This window comes from Siphateles boraxobius, unplaced genomic scaffold, assembly GCF_051911475.1.
Source record: "Siphateles boraxobius isolate OS27281-9 unplaced genomic scaffold, OSU_SipBor_1 2, whole genome shotgun sequence".
Taxonomy (NCBI): domain Eukaryota; kingdom Metazoa; phylum Chordata; class Actinopteri; order Cypriniformes; family Leuciscidae; genus Siphateles; species Siphateles boraxobius.
The window spans coordinates 7490264-7509173 of record NW_027508810.1 but is presented as its reverse complement, the minus strand read 5'-3'; the positions used below and the strand labels follow the sequence as shown (position 1 = coordinate 7509173).

At 43.9% G+C, this 18910-nt stretch overlaps 1 pseudogene across 1 annotated transcript; it reads left to right on the top strand.

The window, feature by feature from the left end:
* Positions 1 to 10812: 10812 nt before the first annotated feature.
* LOC143744328 (uncharacterized) lies at positions 10813 to 15415 on the top strand (annotated as a pseudogene). Its single transcript, XR_013205831.1, has 9 exons — positions 10813 to 10904; positions 11252 to 11416; positions 12456 to 12607; positions 12711 to 12847; positions 12953 to 13067; positions 13204 to 13530; positions 13861 to 14029; positions 14159 to 14280; positions 15108 to 15415. The product of XR_013205831.1 is annotated as an uncharacterized LOC143744328 (transcript).
* Positions 15416 to 18910: the final 3495 nt, after the last annotated feature.

Here is an 18910-nt window from a genome sequence, read left to right as displayed (position 1 = left end):
AGACCAAGTGAAACCGCGCTGCTTTACCTCACAAGTTTCATTCGTCTAATAAACTGACTTGTGTGAGTAGTAATTCTGCACTCGCGGTTAGTTCGGTAGAATGAAATGTCCTTATTCCTTTATATCCGCAGGACTCGCGTGTGGCGCTGATATCTGTCTCTTATTAGCAATCGCGACCAGCTTTATACCACAGTCATGTTAAAAACATCAATGCATTCACTCATCCATAAACATTATTAGATCTATCAGCATGACAAAAAGTTCCATAATTCCGCTTATGCATCATCAACCTACGCCTTTGCTATTGTAAGAGGTTAGCGATCCCTACCGGCGAAAAAAAAATACATATTTTAGTTTTAATGATGGTTTTAATGAAGAGCCATGCAAATTAACAGATAGTGTACTGCTTTGATTATTCTCTGCTTTGTTTTCTCTCTTTTTATGACAGACTAATAAGGCCAATGCATAAAACCTCAGTCAAAACCATTTCATCTGCAGATATAAATCATGCCCAGTTTTATATTTGCACAGGCTTGTGGGTGAAACTTGCTTTCATTTAGCCTTGAGTATGTCTCAGTGGTCTCTTGGCTTAGCCAATCTCTGAATCTAAATGGGGTGACCTCAGTACCACTTTGTCCAAATCGGTTGTCATATTCTCTTTTCTCCTTAAAATTACATGAACGAACAGTCCATTTGTATTTAGAAGATGTGCACCGCTGTCCGGCTCCTGATATTCTGCCTTAACAAAATTGCAGCAAGAAAGCACCTTTTTGAAAATAAAGCGTTTTGTACCATTGTTTTCCAAAACACAGAATGAAATACAATTTTAGTAGTGCCAGAAAAGTTTGATCCAGGGTCAACGCAGCTTTCATGCTCATTGAATTGAGCTCTTAACGTAAGTGAGGAGCTCCGATCACAATGTTCCAATTCAATTATCCAAGTGTTCCATCTGAACATGGCATAAATCTTGGGCTTTGAAGGGCTGAAATATGACCACCCAGCAAGAGTCATCTCACGGATTAGAGGTGGAATTCTATGGGATACAGGGATTGATTCCGAAAGCCCTGGCCGGAGTGCTGTTAGCTGTGTTCAGAAAAAGATTTCAGGGCCAAGATCATCTCTCTCCAGAGTCAGGTGAACTCTAGCCTCTCGAGTCCCCAAGACCCATTCTGTTTCAAGCAATCTCCTTGATGATTCACTTTGAAGAAAAGTGACATATCTGAAACTACTCCACATGAATTTAAAGCAGTTACATTATGTAACATTTTCTATTTATGTCTGCCATCCTCATAGGATTTCAAACTCAGCACGAATCAGCTTAATATATCAATAAATGCTTTGTCCCAAATAAGATTACTTGCCATTTTTTGACTTCTTGACAAAATAACCAGTAAGAAGATATTTCCCTCTTCAGCTCAATGCCCAAGGGTCACAATCCATTAATCCTGGTTTAGGGGGCGTTTAAAACATCTCTTGGCCCCTGGAGGAAGGGAGTAACACCTAAAGACAGGACACATGAGGTAAATTGGCATTTATAGTACCCCCTGGCCTTCGGTCAGTATTCAGCTCATGGTGCAATTGACCCAGACATTTAATTAAACTCTGCAATTAAATTCTCCTGTTGTGCTCTCATTGGGGCAATGTAGAGATAAGAATCCAAATTTCAGGGGCTGAAAGCAGGGCCATTGTGCTGGGAAATGAGTGGTTCTCTCTCCAGAGATCCCGGCTGCAAACATGCCCTTTTGTGGCAGACCATTGAGTGACATTAGGCCAAACGTGCATTCAGGGGAATGCACAGGCTGCTGTGATCGTTAAATCATTTTGGATGTGATGGATGTCTTCTCCATGTCCTCCAAAACGATGCCCTGGAGACAGCAATACACAAAGGAGATCGGGGCTGGTTGTCACATGGGAAAGTTGTAACAAGGGCAACATCATAAAAATGTGTGCATTCTCTAGTAGTGGTGTTTTATGTTTTTTTTTAGATTTATTTAAGAAATACATATACATGTTTTTACCTTTGTGAAAAATTTGTGATTTTGTTTTAAGCCTTGTAGTCAAGACTTTTAAGCACCTATACAGAAACTGACTCCAAAATAAACCTGTTAATGATGTGTTTGTTTCAGATTATCAGTAATAAACTATTTTTGGATATTGAGAACTGGGACTTAATGTACAATTTGGTGTTACCCATTGCCAAAAAATTGGAGGACACAAGCCAGTCAATTCTGATACAGGATTTGTCAGGTTTGGGGTTGAGGGATGAAGCGAGGACTCAGTAATGCAGAAGTAATTGACCATTATCAGTTATAAGACTTGACTTGACTTAAAAACACACTGAGGGAACATTCAATGACAATCTGGCACAGGAGTGCAAACACAAGGAGAATAAATAGGGAGCAAACAAGGCAGGTAGCGAGGGAGAACAGGTGGGGCAAACAAACCAATAGTCAGGTAACAAAATGGACGCGGTCAAGACAATAGACATGAGAGCACATGGCTCAAGGAAACACTCAGGACAAGCCATGTGCTCACACCAAACATGACTAGAACACAAGCACATGGGCAGTGAACACAAATCACAAGCCATGTGCTCATTCAAAACTAGACATGAACACTAGAACACTCATAAGCTACTTGTTCACACAAAACATGACAACATGAAAGCATGCAGCCAGTTAAAAACACCAGCCATATGCTACACAGCACAAGACAAAACATGACATGAAAGCATGACATGAAAGCTACACAGAACATAGTCTCAGCCTCAGATGTCACGCCAACGTTGGCTGAATGTCTAATGCATATGGCACACTTAACTGGAAACACTTCAGGATTTGGTCAGGATCAGTCATCATCTGGTTGGTTAAATTCTACAGGATGTCCGGGAAACGTGTGTTTTGTTCTTTAATGAAAATCGCAGTCGTGTTTACAACTGTGACAATGAGCGCTAACCAGGATCAACTAAACGGTGGATTTTCAAAAGTATTTGAAATTCGCAGCTCCATGTTTGCAGTAAATGTTCTTGAATGAATCATTTATTAGATGCATGCCGGTCTGTTATCGTGGGGACATCGACTTTACATTTTCACGCACCTAAACATGATGCGGAACAAAATAAACTGTGATTGGCTGCGTTATATGTCAGTCAAACGTCATCTTGGGCGGTCCTTGGCCAATGACAGCTGTGATAGAGTCCAGACCTTCTGCTGTCAGTCTGAAGGTCTGGCTACGCGAGACTACATAGAACATAACAACACACAAGGATACAGCCCAAGCGAACTCGAAACCACACACTCACACAACAAGACAGAGCAAACGAGAAATACTCATTCCTGTGCGTTCACAACCGATGACAAAAACAAAGAGTCTGAATCCCGACACAGATCCAAAAACAAACTAGACGGAAGTACCGAGATCTAAACAGCATGCCACGCACATAAGACAACTCACATGGATAGAAGAGTGTACGGCTCGAAACCGCACGTTCACACAAAGACAAGGCAAGACAATAGCACTGTCAGAGCTCTGTCACAGGATTGGCTGGTTGTTATTACAACACTACCATTACATCAGATACTAAACATTATGGCAATCAAATAATGTGTTTTTTGATCAACAGAGTTGGAGGTAAAGTATAATTTTAATTTAGCTAAGGAAATTAAATTCTATCGAGATATCATCTGGAGGTTGTCCTCAGAGGAATGAGTGTCTTTCTGGTTTCAGTGATAAGGCATGTGATAAAACCCAACAGATGCAAAATCAGGAGCTAATCAAGCAATCGAGCTTGATCATGATTTGACATATCAAGTTTCAGTGCAATAGTCAGTATAGTGTGCCCATGATATTGGATAAAACACTATGTGGCACCTTTATATCTTTGTCATATTAACTCTGACAATGAGTTTGAGATATCAAAACGTTTTGCATATGTTTTTGTATGTGCGGTTGGTGATGATCTGTTTAAAATATAGTGAAGATTAGACAACCAGTATTTGAGGACTTAAAAAAATGGCCATACAAGTGTATACAATTGGATAGTGCAGGAGCAAATGAATAGAAAGAGGTGCGATTCATGGCCATCATTTGAAGTTACCAAAAGCTATAACTATATTTTCACGAGTTCACACTTACATCAATTAAACAGAGTAAAGATTATGCGTATTTGGCGTGCTGTCCGGGGGGAGGGCTCCGAGCTCGGAATTTTGCCCGAACCCAGAGTACTCCCCCAAAAGGCAAAGGACAGCCGCCAGACTAAAGACCCCCCAAAACGCAGAGAATTTGGCGGGCTGGCGTTTTGAGAATAAGCCTGGTTGCTTGACCAGGAGGGCCTGCTGGCTCACGAACGGGGAGCAGTCGTAATTTGGAACAACAGTTGGGAGGGCTCGCACCGTTTCTCGACGGGAGCAGCTCACAGCGTCAGACAGGCGAGCTCTACCGGCCGATGAACAGCGTGATGTATGCCGCCTGACCAGGAGGGCCCGTGTTGCCTCTGGCGGGAGCAGCTCACTGCGCTGGGCGGACGGGCCCTACTGGTTGACAAGATTGGGAATGCCCAACCAGGAGGGCCCATGTAGCTTCCGACGGGAGCAGCTCACAGCGTCGGGCTGATGGGCCCTACCGGCTGACGGTGGAGTGGCGCGTTTTTTGGAAGCCCGGACTGGAGATTTCTTGCTGTCCGCTGGGAAATCGATACCTGTTGGATGGGAAAGAGAAAACATCGATGCATGCAAAGTCCGCTGGGAGACCAATGCTCGCTGGACAGAAAAAGAGAAAACATAGATGCATGCAAAGTCTGCTGGGAGACCAATGCTCGCTGGACAGAAAAAGAGGAAACATAGATGCTTGCAATGTCCGCTGGGAGACCAATGCTCGCTGGACAGAATTATGCAATGCCCGCTGGGAGACCAATGCTCGCTGGACAGAATTATGCAATGTCCGCTGGGAGACCAATGCTCGCTGGACAGAAAAGAGGAAACATAGATGCTTGCAATGTCCGCTGGGAGACCAATGCTCGCTGGACAGAATTATGCAATGCCTGCTGGGAGACCAATGCTCGCTGGACAGAATTATGCAATGTCCGCTGGGAGACCAATGCTCGCTGGACAGAAAAGAGGAAACATAGATGCTTGCAATGTCCGCTGGGAGACCAATGCTCGCTGGACAGAAAAAGGAGAAAACATAGATGCTTTGCAATGTCCGCTGGGAGACCAATGCTCACTGGACAGAGAAAGGAGAAAACATAGATGCTTGCAATGTCCGCTGGGAGACCAATGCTCGCTGGACAGAATTATGCAATGTCCGCTGGGAGACCAATGCTCGCTGGACAGAATTATGCAATGCCCGCTGGGAGACCAATGCTCGCTGGACAGAATTATGCAATGTCCGCTGGGAGACCAATGCTCGCTGGACAGAAAAGAGGAAACATAGATGCTTGCAATGTCCGCTGGGAGACCAATGCTCGCTGGACAGAAAAGAGGAAACATAGATGCTTGCAATGTCCGCTGGGAGACCAATGCTCGCTGGACAGAATTATGCAATGTCCGCTGGGAAAAAGATAATATAAGTCTTCTACAGGGAGAGTTTTTGCTTTGTCAGTTGGGAATTTAGATCACTGGAAGAAGGAAGAACACCCAGGTGGACGACCCGGAGGGTTTTATTCGATGAGGGTTTGGTGGGCTTTTTTAATGTGGAACCGGTTGGTCCTGATGTAGCTTTGGAAAGCGTCTGAGGACCATCTTCCGAGAGCTTGTATCTGCTGCTGGGAGAGGCCTTTTTGGGCAGCTGAAGTTGCTGCTCCGATGCGGAAAGAGTGACTGGAGAAGTGTTTTGCTTGGATGCCTGACTGTTGGAGAACGGATTTGAGATGTTTCTGGAACCAAAAGCGTGTCACAGGTTTGTTGGAGTAATCTATAAATAGGGGATCAAGAGGGGATTTAGCCTGGGAGCTTCTCCAATGAAGATATGCCTGAATGGATTGGTATGGTTGGATTGGCGATGAGAGTTTGAAGATGTAGATAAAATGGCCTTTTTTGGATTGGTCTGTCTTGCTTTGCTTAATCAAGTATGAGATGGTTTCACTATCCAGTACTGATAAGTCTGAGATGGTGGGGTGGACTCTTGGGTCGAATTTGGAAGTGATGGCGAGTTCCGAGCATCTAAGAAAGCCGAAAAAGGCTAGAATAAACATAGCATCGAGTGTACGGGCTGTCTCGAGAGGCTGGTAGACTGTGCGGAGGGCATGAATACATTTTGTGAGAATATCTAGTGTTATGGGTTGTCTGGTGTTGGGATGGGTGGGATGAGATCGTTGAATTCCTTTGACCAGAAGGGAGGTTTGTGAATTATTTATCTCTGGGGAGGGAGCGCCGTACATCAATTTGTGGAAAAACTGGATGCCGCTCAGGTAACCTTTGATGGTTCCAACTTGGAGGCCCTTAATGCTGTTAAGGTAGGAGATGAATGAGGTGATTGAAAGGAGAGAAAAATCAGGGAATGGCAAGGTGTATGAGAAAGTGGAATGCTTTAAAACACCTCCAAGCTGTCACATAAGATTGGAGGGTCCTGGGAGAAACTGCTTGGAGGATGGTGTCCAGTGATGTGTCGAGGAGTTGTTTTAGAGGGTGGGTTACGGGAATATTAGTTCTGAATAGTGAGGTACTGGAGTTGGGAATTGGTCTGCCTCTGGAGCCAGCATCCTGAATTTCTGAAACAGAAAACGAGACAGAGAGTCAGCGATTTGATTTTCAGACCCGGGGATGTGTTTGGCAATTATGATAAACTGATCACACGCTGAGATCCAGATTAGGCGTCTTAAGAGTGGCATCAGGGAGGGTGAATGGGAACGGCCTTTATTAATGCATTCAACAGTTGCTTCATTGTCACAATGCACTAAAACGCTACTGGTGGCCCATCCTTTCCCCCACAGGAAGGCTGCTACCACGAGAGGGTAAAGCTCAAATAGGGCTGAGGACTGAGTCGTGTCTTGGAGTTGGGGGGGCCACGGAGATGCAAACCAGCGTCCTTGGTAGAAACCCCCGAAGCCAATTGAGGGGGCCGCATCTGTAAATAATTGGATATCGACTGGAGAAAAAACGAGATCGTTATAGAAAAAGGATAGGCCATTCCACTGTTTTAGGAAAGTTATCCATAACCTGAGTTCATCACGGCACGTCTGAGATATGGAAATTAGGTCTTCTAGTGCGTGAACCGAAGAAGCGAGTGAGAGGAGATGCGAAATGAAAGGGCGGCCTTGTGGAATGATGCGCATTGCGAAGTTTAAGTGGCCGAGCAGGGATAAGAGTTCGCGTTTGGAACAATTTGAGCGGTCAATGAGGGTAGATGAGACGAGTATGATCCTGTCAATTTTTTCCTTTGGCAGGGAAGCCTGGAATTGTACTGAATCTAAGTTAATGCCGAGGAATTCGATGGATGTGGTGGGACCCATGGTTTTCTCCTGGGCGATGGGGATCCCAAGCTCTGAAAAAACATTTTGAACGGTGAGGATATGAGCGGCTGGGATGGCGTCGGGAGGCGAAATGATTAGGAAATCATCTAGCAAGTGAATGAGGTGAGGAATCGCATAATTGTTTGACAAAATCCAGCAAACAGCTTCTGATAGCGTGTCGAAATTTTTGGGGCTGATTATGCATCCGAAAGTTAAGCGTACGGAAAAATAAAATTTTCCTTGCCAGCGTACACCGAATAAGTGCCATGAATCTGGGTGGATGGGCATCACTTTGAAGGCAGAAGTGATGTCGATTTTTGCCAGCCAAGCTCCCCGACCCGCGATTTTTATCATGTCGATCGCCTGATCTACATCATGGTATTTGAGAGAAAATTCGTCAAGGGGGATCAAGCTGTTAATGCTTGGGAACGGGGAATCATGTGGGGCTGATAAATCAATTATAAGGCGTTTTTTACCTGAAAATTTTCTTGTGGCCACTCCAATGGGGCTGATACGAAAAATTTCGAAAGGAGGATTGTCGAAAGGACCAATCATGAAGCCTGACTCGACTTCTTTTTTGATCAAGTTGTCTACTACACCGGGCTCAGCCATAGCAGATTGAAGATTATTACAGACAATATTTTGAGAGAGTGGGCATTCCACGCCAGGTTTGAAACCGTGCTCGAGGCCGGACAGAAGATAGTGTGTGAAGTGGGTGTCCGGGTGATGAGCTAGTTCGATCGCTAAGCGAGAAATATTCACGGGAGTCGACAAGTAATTTTTTGATGTTTTTTTTATTGACTGCTTTGAACACTGGGCAAACATGGCGGGCATGAGCACCGCCGCAGAAATTGCAGACATGGAGAAACCGGCAACGCTGTCTGTAGCACCTCCCATGGTTAAAACTAGTGCACAGCTGCCTGCTGTTTGAAAAGGAGGCTGTCTGCTGTCTTCCTCCATTGGGATTTTCATTGGTTGTAAGTCTTGGCACATAGCTGGTTGATTTAACTGGGGCTGAGTCTGGGCAGGGGGGGATGGAGGGGTTGATTTGGGGACATGTTGTGGTTGAATGTGCCACTGACCTACATACCGCACATGAAATGTTCCTGCAGCCTAGGAAAACCCTGCTGTGTAGATCTGGATCAAGAGCGCCCCAGTAAGGACATTGGTTCCACTGGGCGACCCGGACAGAGCACTTGGCGGAAAAGAGCTTGTGGTATGTGTAGAAGTGCCCTCCTCCATAGGACAGCGCAAGTTCGGCTATAATTGATAAGTAATCGTTTAATTCGCGCCGCCTATGGGGGAAGGCAGAGCAGATTACTTCAGTGAAACGGCTGAACGCAATTGTGAACTCGGAAAAAGAAAGTAAACGTGATGAATGTGGATTTGGGTTTTTTAAAGTGACAGAAAAATCCCCACAATCTATTTGGCGGTTTGATTCGGTTACAGGTAACAGAGAGAGAAGAGATGAAAGATCTACGTCTGCACCTGACAGGATCTGTGCTCGGATGTTGTGGGACACTGGGGGCGGCTCCGCAGCAACGGCGTTCGATGGGACGGGCATCTGAGTTGCTGTGAAGAGAGAGTGGAGAGATTTTGCCTGGAGAAGAGAGCTGAAAGGAACCGAGGCCGGGGCTGCAATTGTCGGCGGAGGCAGCCTCACGCTTGAATTGGCCTCTGGGGCTTGGGGAAGAGGATTAAAAGTATGAGAAGGAAAGGAAGGTTGAAACTGAGAAAAGTGGGCTTGTGCTGCAAGCGGAGGCAGCCTCACGCTAGCTTGAGCTACTGGAGCTGCTGGCCACTGAAAAGAAGAGGGATTAGTAGCTGTTGCAAAAGTAGGTTGAAATGATTGGGCCTCCAATGCTAGCGGAGGCAGCCTCTGCGTCTAGGCGAGCGTGTAGCTGTTCGGGCAGGCAGGCGGCCGCGTGGAGAAGCCTGAGGATCAGTTGAAATGTTGGGCAGAGAAGGAGTTGTCCTTGGGTCAGCTGATTGTGGCTGAGGATCCGGCGAGAAGTTAGATTCCTCATCGGATGGGAAGAGCTGGAGTTGAGACATGGTAGCAAAAAGGTCGAACCAATATGCTGTTAAACTGTCATATATATACACAGCGCTTACCTCGTTGATTAAGCACCACTCGTGTCTAATTAGGTTTGATTATCTGAATGTGCTCCACGTGTGTTTAATTAGGTTTAATTATCTGAACGTGCTCCTCCCGAACTTTGTTAATAAAACATCATTTAAAATGATGTCATATCTTTTGACCACACAGCAAAATATCCAGTGAAGTTTAGAGTTGTTTTTATGGTGTTAAATGATCAGAGTTAAAAAGTGTTGATTCTGGTGTTAATTTGAATGGCATTAACACTTGCAGAGTAAATCAGTGGCCGGAGTCAGCGTAATTACAGCGAGTTGACATAATTGACACTGGTGATGAGTTGATCAAATTTCCGGTTCTTGCACATTATTTCCTTTTTTATTAATGGCGGACGACCACGAGGAGAGGAGTGTTCAAACAGGTATAATATGTTTGAACCACTTGATTTTTTAAACCAATTTTCTTATTTAGTTTACATTTATCACAAGTTAGAATAACATTAGTACATTTCTCAACATTGCCTGCGTGCTAACATAATTTCCTTTTAGATAACAATACAGACCGATCGGACCTCGAGGATGTTTTGTTAGTTCGCTGGCAAATTGAGGTAAGAGTTGCATAGTTTGTTAGTTAGCAGTTTTAAGCTTACGTTTTCTTATATTTTAGAATCTGGGATAGATAACAGCGTAATTTCTGTGATTTTTTTTACCTTAACGTTACCTGTTTAATTACCGCAAATAGCGTAGCATCCACATTCCCCCTTCTTGGGGCTCACGTTATTTGTTTTGCCAAAATAATGCATTGTAAATGTGTAATGCATTTTTATCTCCAATATTTTAGTATAACTGTGCACTTGTTCCACAAATAATCTCTGACTTTAAGTGGGCAGCAGTAACGCACGAATCTATTATTTTTTTTACCTTGAACGCGCCGCTTGGGTGGTCTGGTATTTTCAAGTAAGTTATACGTTATAGCGTTTACTCTTATCTACAAGGTAAAAGGCAACGGAGATAAATTATCAGATAATCAAGCTCTAAGCGTTTTGCCTAACTTTCTGTCAGTGCACATGAATTGTTTGCTCATCATATGAGACACGTGTTTGACGTCCACGCTTCATCTGCAATCGTATGCATGTATGATAGTAGATATACGAATTAATTTGCTGCAACTTCACTTGTGGGGTGACAAATGGAGCTTCTTACAACAGCAGCTCGTAGGAACTTCTTTAATATTAATAACTTCATAATCTGCATTTTTCTTGACCAACAGCTTTCATCATGCTGGTTAAAGTTCAGTATCAAGGTGTAAAGAAATTTGTGAAACTCCTCAGCGATCGTACGTTCCAAGATTTTCTCAATGAAGGTAAGTGAAGAAGCTTGTGCTACTTCTTAGAAATGTACTTAAGTCATATAGCAATATTGTATAAGCCCACTCAAGTCCACAGGGCTTGTGCATGTTAACACTTTACAATAAGGTCTCATAACTAACTTTAGGATTATTTAATAAAAGTTTAACTGCTTGTTTTGTTAATTTTAGTTCATAGTGCATTCATGTTAAAAGAGACAACTTTTGATGTTTATAATGTATTCTAAAATGTTGATTAACATTAATGCATGCCGTAGAAGTATTGTTCATTCTTAGTCCATGTTAACTAATGAAACTTTTTATATATGTAATTTTTTTCATGTTATTGTTAAAATTATTTTCAGTTAAAAGCAAATTTGGTTTGGCAAGAACAGCAGCTCTTCTAGTCTTTGATGACACCGACACCAATGTGGAAGAGGACTTCTTTCATGAATTGATCGAAGGCAGTCCACATTTATGCCTAACTGTAAGATGTCAAGAAGAAAATATTACTGCTGGTTTGTCTGATGGTAAGTCTATAATAAGACTTGAGACATACTTTTAAGGACTCAAGTGTAATCCCGGGGACAAAATGCATTTGGGTTAGATAAACACATTTATCTTTAGCAGACACTAATACAAAAAGGGATTCATCATGAGATGGCAATGACATGAGAAGTGTTAATAATGCAAACATTGTCTAAAATAGTCCAGGCTACAACATTAGCTAGATACAATTAAGTGCTCACCTTTTTTTTTCACTCGTTTATTGAATATTGTCACATATTTGTTTGGGTTAATATCTAAAACAGGGAACTGAAGTTTTTGAGATCCAGTGATGAAAAGGTGGACAAAAGGATCTGGTGGTTAACAGTGTCAACTGCATCTAGATATAGCAGAATGAGGATTTACAAGGGTGTATCCGTATTTTTATTTTAAAGGATTGGTTCACCCAAAAATGAAAATGTCATTAATTACTCACCCTCATGCCGTATCAAACCCGTGAGACCTTCGTTCATCTTCAGAACAAAAATAAAGATATTTTCGATGAAATCCGAGAGCTTTCTGAACCATTCATATAGGCTGCAACGTAATTACCACTTTCAAGGCCCAGAAAGGTAGTAAATACTTAGTTAAAATAGTGCATGTGACTCCAGCGTTTCAACTTTAATGTTATGAAGCAAAGAGAATACTTTCAGTGGGCAAAAACAACGACTTCATTCTATAATCTCTTCCATGTCATTCTACTACACTATCCATGTAGTAAAGAGCAGCACAGCACTGGGCCTTGAAAGTTGCAATGTTGTTGCTGCCTATGGATGGTTCAGAAAGCTCTGATTTTATCAAAAATATCTTAATCTGTCTTTCGGAATATGAACGGAGGTCTTTTGGGTTTGGAAGTAATGAGGGTGAGTAATTAATGACAATTTTAATTTCTTCTAAACTAACCCTTTAATTTGATTTGATAAAATTCTTGCTTCAGAAGTAAATAACAGTTTGACAAAGCCCTTTTTGATTTAATGCCTTTAGAGAAAACATTAAAATTATGTTTTGCTTTTCCCTGTCAAGAGTTTTCACCCACAAGATCCTCAACCCCCAGCACATGCACTGATACTCTTTCACTCTCTTCAACTGACCATGAAGAGACCGAGAGAGCAGTGCAAAATCAAACAGCAATGGTCAGCAACACTTTTAGCATAGACGCTGAAAAGGCAAAACAGGTATTTTATACATGTTTTTCCTTATGGTTAACTTGTCCTTATTATTATTTCACCATTTTATTAGTCTTCATGTGTTCACCTGTATGTGGTCATGTTTAATCAGAATGTCAGAGATGCACTGGAAAAAAAATCTGGTGGTGAGGAAGTTCTTGAAGAATACCAGACAACTAAAACTTTAAAGCACAGCACCAGACGTCAGCTTGTTAATATTGTTGTCAGTCACATGACAGAGATTCATGGGTAAGACTTCAATGCACAAATGAATGAAATACACACAGCTGTCAATTGATGTAGAAAACAAGGTTAAGTTTATCATTAACCATATTTTTTTTTTTTACATTGCAGGAGGATCCCCACCCGCAAACAGCGGGAAACTTATGCTTTGGGCATTATTTCTCTCTTTCCTAGCCTGAGAGACCCATTTTCAACAAAGGGCTATATAAGAATCTTTTGTATTGATGTACTTGAAATACAAGTTTGACATGAAGTTAAATGCTCCTTTTTTGTGGCATGTAATGGCAGTTTCTGTTAATATCTATCTATGTAACACAATGATTGTTCAGATTTTTCAAAAATTGTTCTTGTCTTTTTGACAGGAGCATTTCTACGATCCGGAAAAGGGAACAGGGTTCATCTCCTGGCGCCTTAAAACTTTGTCGAGAAAGAACCCAAAACGTGTTCGCTTGGAGATGACTGAAAGTGGGGGACCAAGTCGACGAAGGAGGATAGATGATGTGCAACAACTTAAAGGAGATGCATGTAGAGAGACAATTTCTTTTCTTATCCACACAGCTGATGAAGCTGATGAAGTTATGCAGAAGATGAAGGAAACGTTTAAGCATAGACAAGAACTGGTACATAATCCTGAAAGATCAGCTGACGTCCTTGATGTCTTCCGAAGATATTTGGATGTAAAAGGATTGGTAAATAAAACATTTATTGTACTTTTCAAAGATTGTTTTAAGTGTGTTTTAGATATGCCTGGTTTATTTTTTTATTTTTTTATTTTTTTGTATCTTATGAGGTTACACTAACATAATTGCTACTTTGATTCATTCGTTCATAGATTTATCACTCTTGCTCGTACATGCCTTTCAGACATAGTGATAGATTTTGAAAGAATTCAAGTAAATACACATTCATGATTTCTTAGTCTATCAAAACATGCGCACACTATCCATTTTGGTGGTAAAGGATAAAAAAGTCCCAAATAACCTCTTAGCAATCTTGTAATATGCTTTGTCATTATATAGATAAATCAGGACTTTGCTCTTCTGTTCAATGCTGAAACATCCAACAAGTTTCTTAAGAGGTGGGAGATGGCATTCAAGCAAAACATCATCAACGAAGCCAAGTCTCTTACTTCAACAGCAGAAATGCGGTGTCTTCTCAATGCAGCAGGTGGACAAGGATCTGAAAATGGTTTGCATGATTTTGTGAGGATGTCATCATTTCATATTTGCTCTGGTTTCTTGTTGTTGTGAGCACTAAATCTTTTTTTTTTTTTTTTTCTTAAATCGCCCACCAATCCCTAAAGATCTACTTATTCAGATTGGGACAGTGACATGTCATCTGTCCTGCTGCTGTTGCATCTCCTGCCTCCTCCTCCAGGGAGGAAGAAGACTAAGATCAGTCCAACAGAGGCTGTTGACAGACTTGTGCATTTCCATAAGGTAAAACTTACAATACTGTTTCAAAGTCATTGTGAACATTTCAATTAAGATTTGGGTTATAAACCCTAAAATGCAGTGGTTTTCATTCATGGTCCTTGGGACTGAACCCTCTGCACATTTTGTCTCTCTGACCTGACAAGCATAAAGATAGTTCACCCAAAAATTTCACCCTCAGGTTGTTCCAAAGCTGTATATATTTCTTTGTACTGCTGAGCACAAAGGAAGAGCCTGTTTACAAACTTTCTTCTAAATATCATTTCATTTTTGGGTGAACTAACCCTTTAGTTTAGTTCATGGAGCTCTTACCTAATGAGGTGAATATCTGAAACAGGTTTGTTGAATAAGGGAGACGTACAACGTGTAGAGACGTTGACCCACAGGACTGGGATTGAAAATCGCGTGTGTCTTGTTGAATTGTACCTTTTAGAATCTCTAACTAATTGCATGCATTCAGTTGCATTCTATTGACCTACAGCTCTCGGATTTCCATGTACAACTCTTTGTTCTAATGAAGTAAGTCAGTCAGTCAGTCAGTCACATAGCTTGGTTTGGCTGAGGGTGTATCAGCAAAAGGTGTTTTTTTTTTTTTTTTTTCTGGTGGTGGTGGTGGGAGGTTGGGGATTCCTTTCATTGTAATACACAAAGCATGATACCATCTGGTTTTGTCAGGCACACATTGGGTTAAGGTGTGTCATATAGGGGTTTTTTTCTATTTTTTTTTTGGTTAATTTGAATGTGAGCAAGATACCAGTACCAAGTTTAATGCATTAATCATTTCACATGTAATTCGTTTTTTTCCTGTATCTTTAATCTATTTTTTTTTTCAGTCCTGCACCAGTATTGAAGGACTTCTCATTGGGAGGGAGGGCCACCAGCCATTTATTCTGGGATCAGGAAGGATAGGATCGACTTCTTTTAGGTCGCTGTAGACAAGCGCCTTATCCCTTGCTCTGGAACCAGCTCCTTAAGTGCCTTTGATGAACTTTTCAAAGTTCACTATGTCTTCAACTTGTCCTACGAGGAAGCCCTGGTCAACTTCTTTACCTTCCTGCAGACCACAGTTTACAACATAGATGTTGGTCTTTCAAGTGAGTCTCCCAGAGTAAGGGAACTGCGTGCAAAGCTTTTAAATTAGTTTAAATGTTACAGTGTTTCCTCTGTAAAAGTTTGCATGCAAACAGCCACTCTTTGATAGCTCATTTAAGAGTCACACACAGTTTCTATCCTTCGTTAAAGTTCAAGTTGTTGTGTGCGCAAAGTGGCTGTAGTCGGCAGTTTTGTTCATATTCTCGGTTTCGAAAGCATTTGAACCGTTTTCATGCTGTTGATGGCTGTCCCGCTTTTGAATTTTCATCTGATGAACTGTCATCTCAAAACGTTGATGATAATCAGTCAGATGCTTTGTTTGTTGGAGAAAGTGATCCCCAAGTTGCTCTCAATGAGAATGTTACCTTTTCCAGGAGAGAAACAGCAGATAAATGTGCCTCAATTGTGGCCAAATTACAGTGCAGTGGAGTAGCCAATAGCTTGGTATCATCAGTTGTTTCAGACCTTGAGGACCTCACCACGGAACTGCATAGCCAAACTCGTCAAGATGTGATTTATGTCATTCCTCTTAATAACCCTGTCAGATCAGCTGTCGAAGATAGTTTAGAGCATTTTGAGAGTCCCTTTTCCATGTTTAACACTGAAACTAAAATAACGATACTCGGTTACTAACGTAACCTCGGTTCTCTCTAGAGAGGGAACGAGTATTGCGTAAGTTTAGCTTACGCTACGGGAAAGATTCATCTTCTCGAGATACTGAAGCCAAAAAATTATCCTTAATTTTGTATTCCTTGTCAACGCAGTGCAGCAGCTAGCAGACCTAGAGCAGGCCATCTCGCGTGCTCATTGGCTGCCCTGCGGGCAACTGCTGCAGCCTACCAGTGAGCCCGGCGTGACGTCACGCCCAATGAAGGGCGCCCGCGCCTTCATAGCGTCACAGCCCGCCAGAATGGGCGTGGCTTAGCGTATAACACTAGGGGCTGTAGGCTGAATTCCCTGGTTTTCGTCGACTGAAGCGAAGTCGCTCGTGGCGCGAGCACGGCCGGTTACGCAATACTCGTTCCCTCTCTAGAGAGAACCGAGGTTACGTTAGTAACCGAGTATCGTTCTCTTACGAGAGGTTCTCTCGTATTGCGTAAGTTTAGCTTACGCTACGGGAACACTTTGTCAACGCCGTGCGCGCCAAGCATCCACATGAGACCCCGAGCTTTCAGGGGAACCCCATAAGTGGAAAAAATAAGGTGGCCAGCCACGCGGGCCATCACTTGTACATAAGCACACATAGGGAATACAGAGCAGCGCGCCGGTCTGTATAGGCACATGGCACATACCCTACTTAGTGCAGCTCAACCAGGAGAGCTGAGTCATGTGAGAGTGATCTGAGCAGGAGATCTGGGCAGAATACACCTCTCCTTCAGACTGACAACAGTTTAGCCTGCAAGGCAGGAACTTCTAGGTTATAAAACCTGACAAAGGTAGACGGGGAGCTCCAGCCCGCCGCTACACATATGTCATGGATAGAAATTCCACTGGACCATGCCCACGAAGAGGCCACGCCTCTCGTGGAATGAGCCCTGATGCCCAGAGGGCATTGCAGACCTTTTGACGCGTAAGCGGCCGCTATAGCGTGTACTATCCATCTGGACAGGCTCTGTTTCGAGGAGGCGAGACCCTTGGTGCGCCCACCAAACGAAACAAAAAGCTGTTCCGAACGCCTGAAGGAGGCGGAGCGCGTAATGTAAAACCTCAGCGCTCTGACAGGGCAGAGGAGATTCACATCACCTTCGCTGTCAGATGCTGGGAGAGCTGACAACGAAATAACTTGCGCTCTGATTGGAGTGCCCATCACTTTAGGGACATAGCCATGTCTAGGTCTGAGGATGACTTTAGAGTCATTCGGTCCGAACTCAAGACACGACGCGCTGACAGACAGCACATGCAGGTCCCCTACACGTTTTACTGACGACAGTGCAGTCAGAAAGACGGTTTTCAGTGATAGATATTTCAACCCCACGGTGTCTAGTGGTTCAAATGGAAAAGCTTTCAGGGCCTCGAGGACCAATGAAAGATCCCACATGGGAACCGACGGGGGGCGCGGCGGATTCATCCTTCTAGCTCCTCTAAGGAAGCGGATGGCCAACTCGTGTCTTACCAATCACTGGCCGTGCGTCGATTCTGCGAACGCTGCCACGGCCGCCACGTATACATTGAGCGTGGATGGGGAACTTCCCTTATCCAACAGCTCTTGTAGACAGGTGAGCAGATGCGCCACCCCGCATGTCCGCGGTTCCAGATCTCTGTCGGTGCACCATCCAGAGAACACCGACCATTTAGACGCGTAGAGCCTTCTCGTGGAAGGGGCTCTAGACTGCGTGATCGTGTTCATCACTCCTTCTGGCAGGGCAACGAGTACCCGTTGGTCAACCATAAATGCAGAGACCAGCGCTCTGGATTGGGATGCCAGATCGTGCCGCGAGCCTGAGATAGGAGATCTGCCCTCACCGGATTCGGCCACGGAGCTGTATGTGACAGCCCTGCTAGTTCCGGGAACCAAATCTGATTCTCCCAACGCGGGGCTAAGAGGAGCACCGAGTGGCGCGTTTCCCTGATTCTCTTGATCACCTGTGGCAACAGATAGACCGGAGGGAAAGCATATAGCGGGAGGCTGGGCCAAACCTGGGCCAGCGCATCCTCATCCTTCGAACAGACCGTCGGGCATTGAGCGTTGTCTTTTGACACAAATAGGTCGACTTCCGCTCTGCCGAATAGGCGCCACAGTTTCTGGACCGTTTGGGGTGCAGGGATCATTCCCCTGGGGGAACGTTGTCCCTGGACAGTTTGTCTGGGCCGTCGTTCAAATGGCCAGGCACATGCGCCGCCCTCAGCGAGCGCAGGTGCATCGGAGACCAAATAAGGAGGCGTTCCGTCAGATTGCAGAGATTTCTGGATCTGACACCGCCCTGACGGTTTACATAGGATACCACAGACATGTTGTCCGAGCGGACAAGAACATTCTGGTCCTGTATGAACGGGAGGAAGCACTTCAGCGCGTTCTCGACCGCTATCATTTCCATGTGACAGCCCTTTATGTGAAAACCCTTCTCCTGGTCTGACCACTGGCCAAAGGCCGGTCTGCCCTCGAACAGTGCGCCCCAACCCGAGTTGGACGCGTTTGACGAGATGACTTTACGATAAGAGATGGTTCCCATCATTACTCCCTGCTGGTACCAGTCGGCCACTAACCAGGGCTGCAGAGCTGCTATGCAGGCCTGAGTCACTCTGATTTTCTGCCCGCCAGACACCCGGCGGGACACGCGAGCATTCAACCAGCGTTGGAGCGGGCGCATGCGCAGTAGGCCCAGCTGGAGCACCGCTGCAGCTGATGCCATACAGCCCAACATCCTTTGAAATGTTTTCAAAGGGAGAAAGCTGCCCTTCTGGAAATATGCGGCTAGGTGGCGAACACGGCGCGCGCGCTGTGTCGATAAACGAGCCGTCATGGTCACCGAGTCCAGTGCTATTCCTAAAAGGAAATTGACTGGCTGGGCAGTAATGAGCTCTTGGTCCAGTTGATCGTGAGACC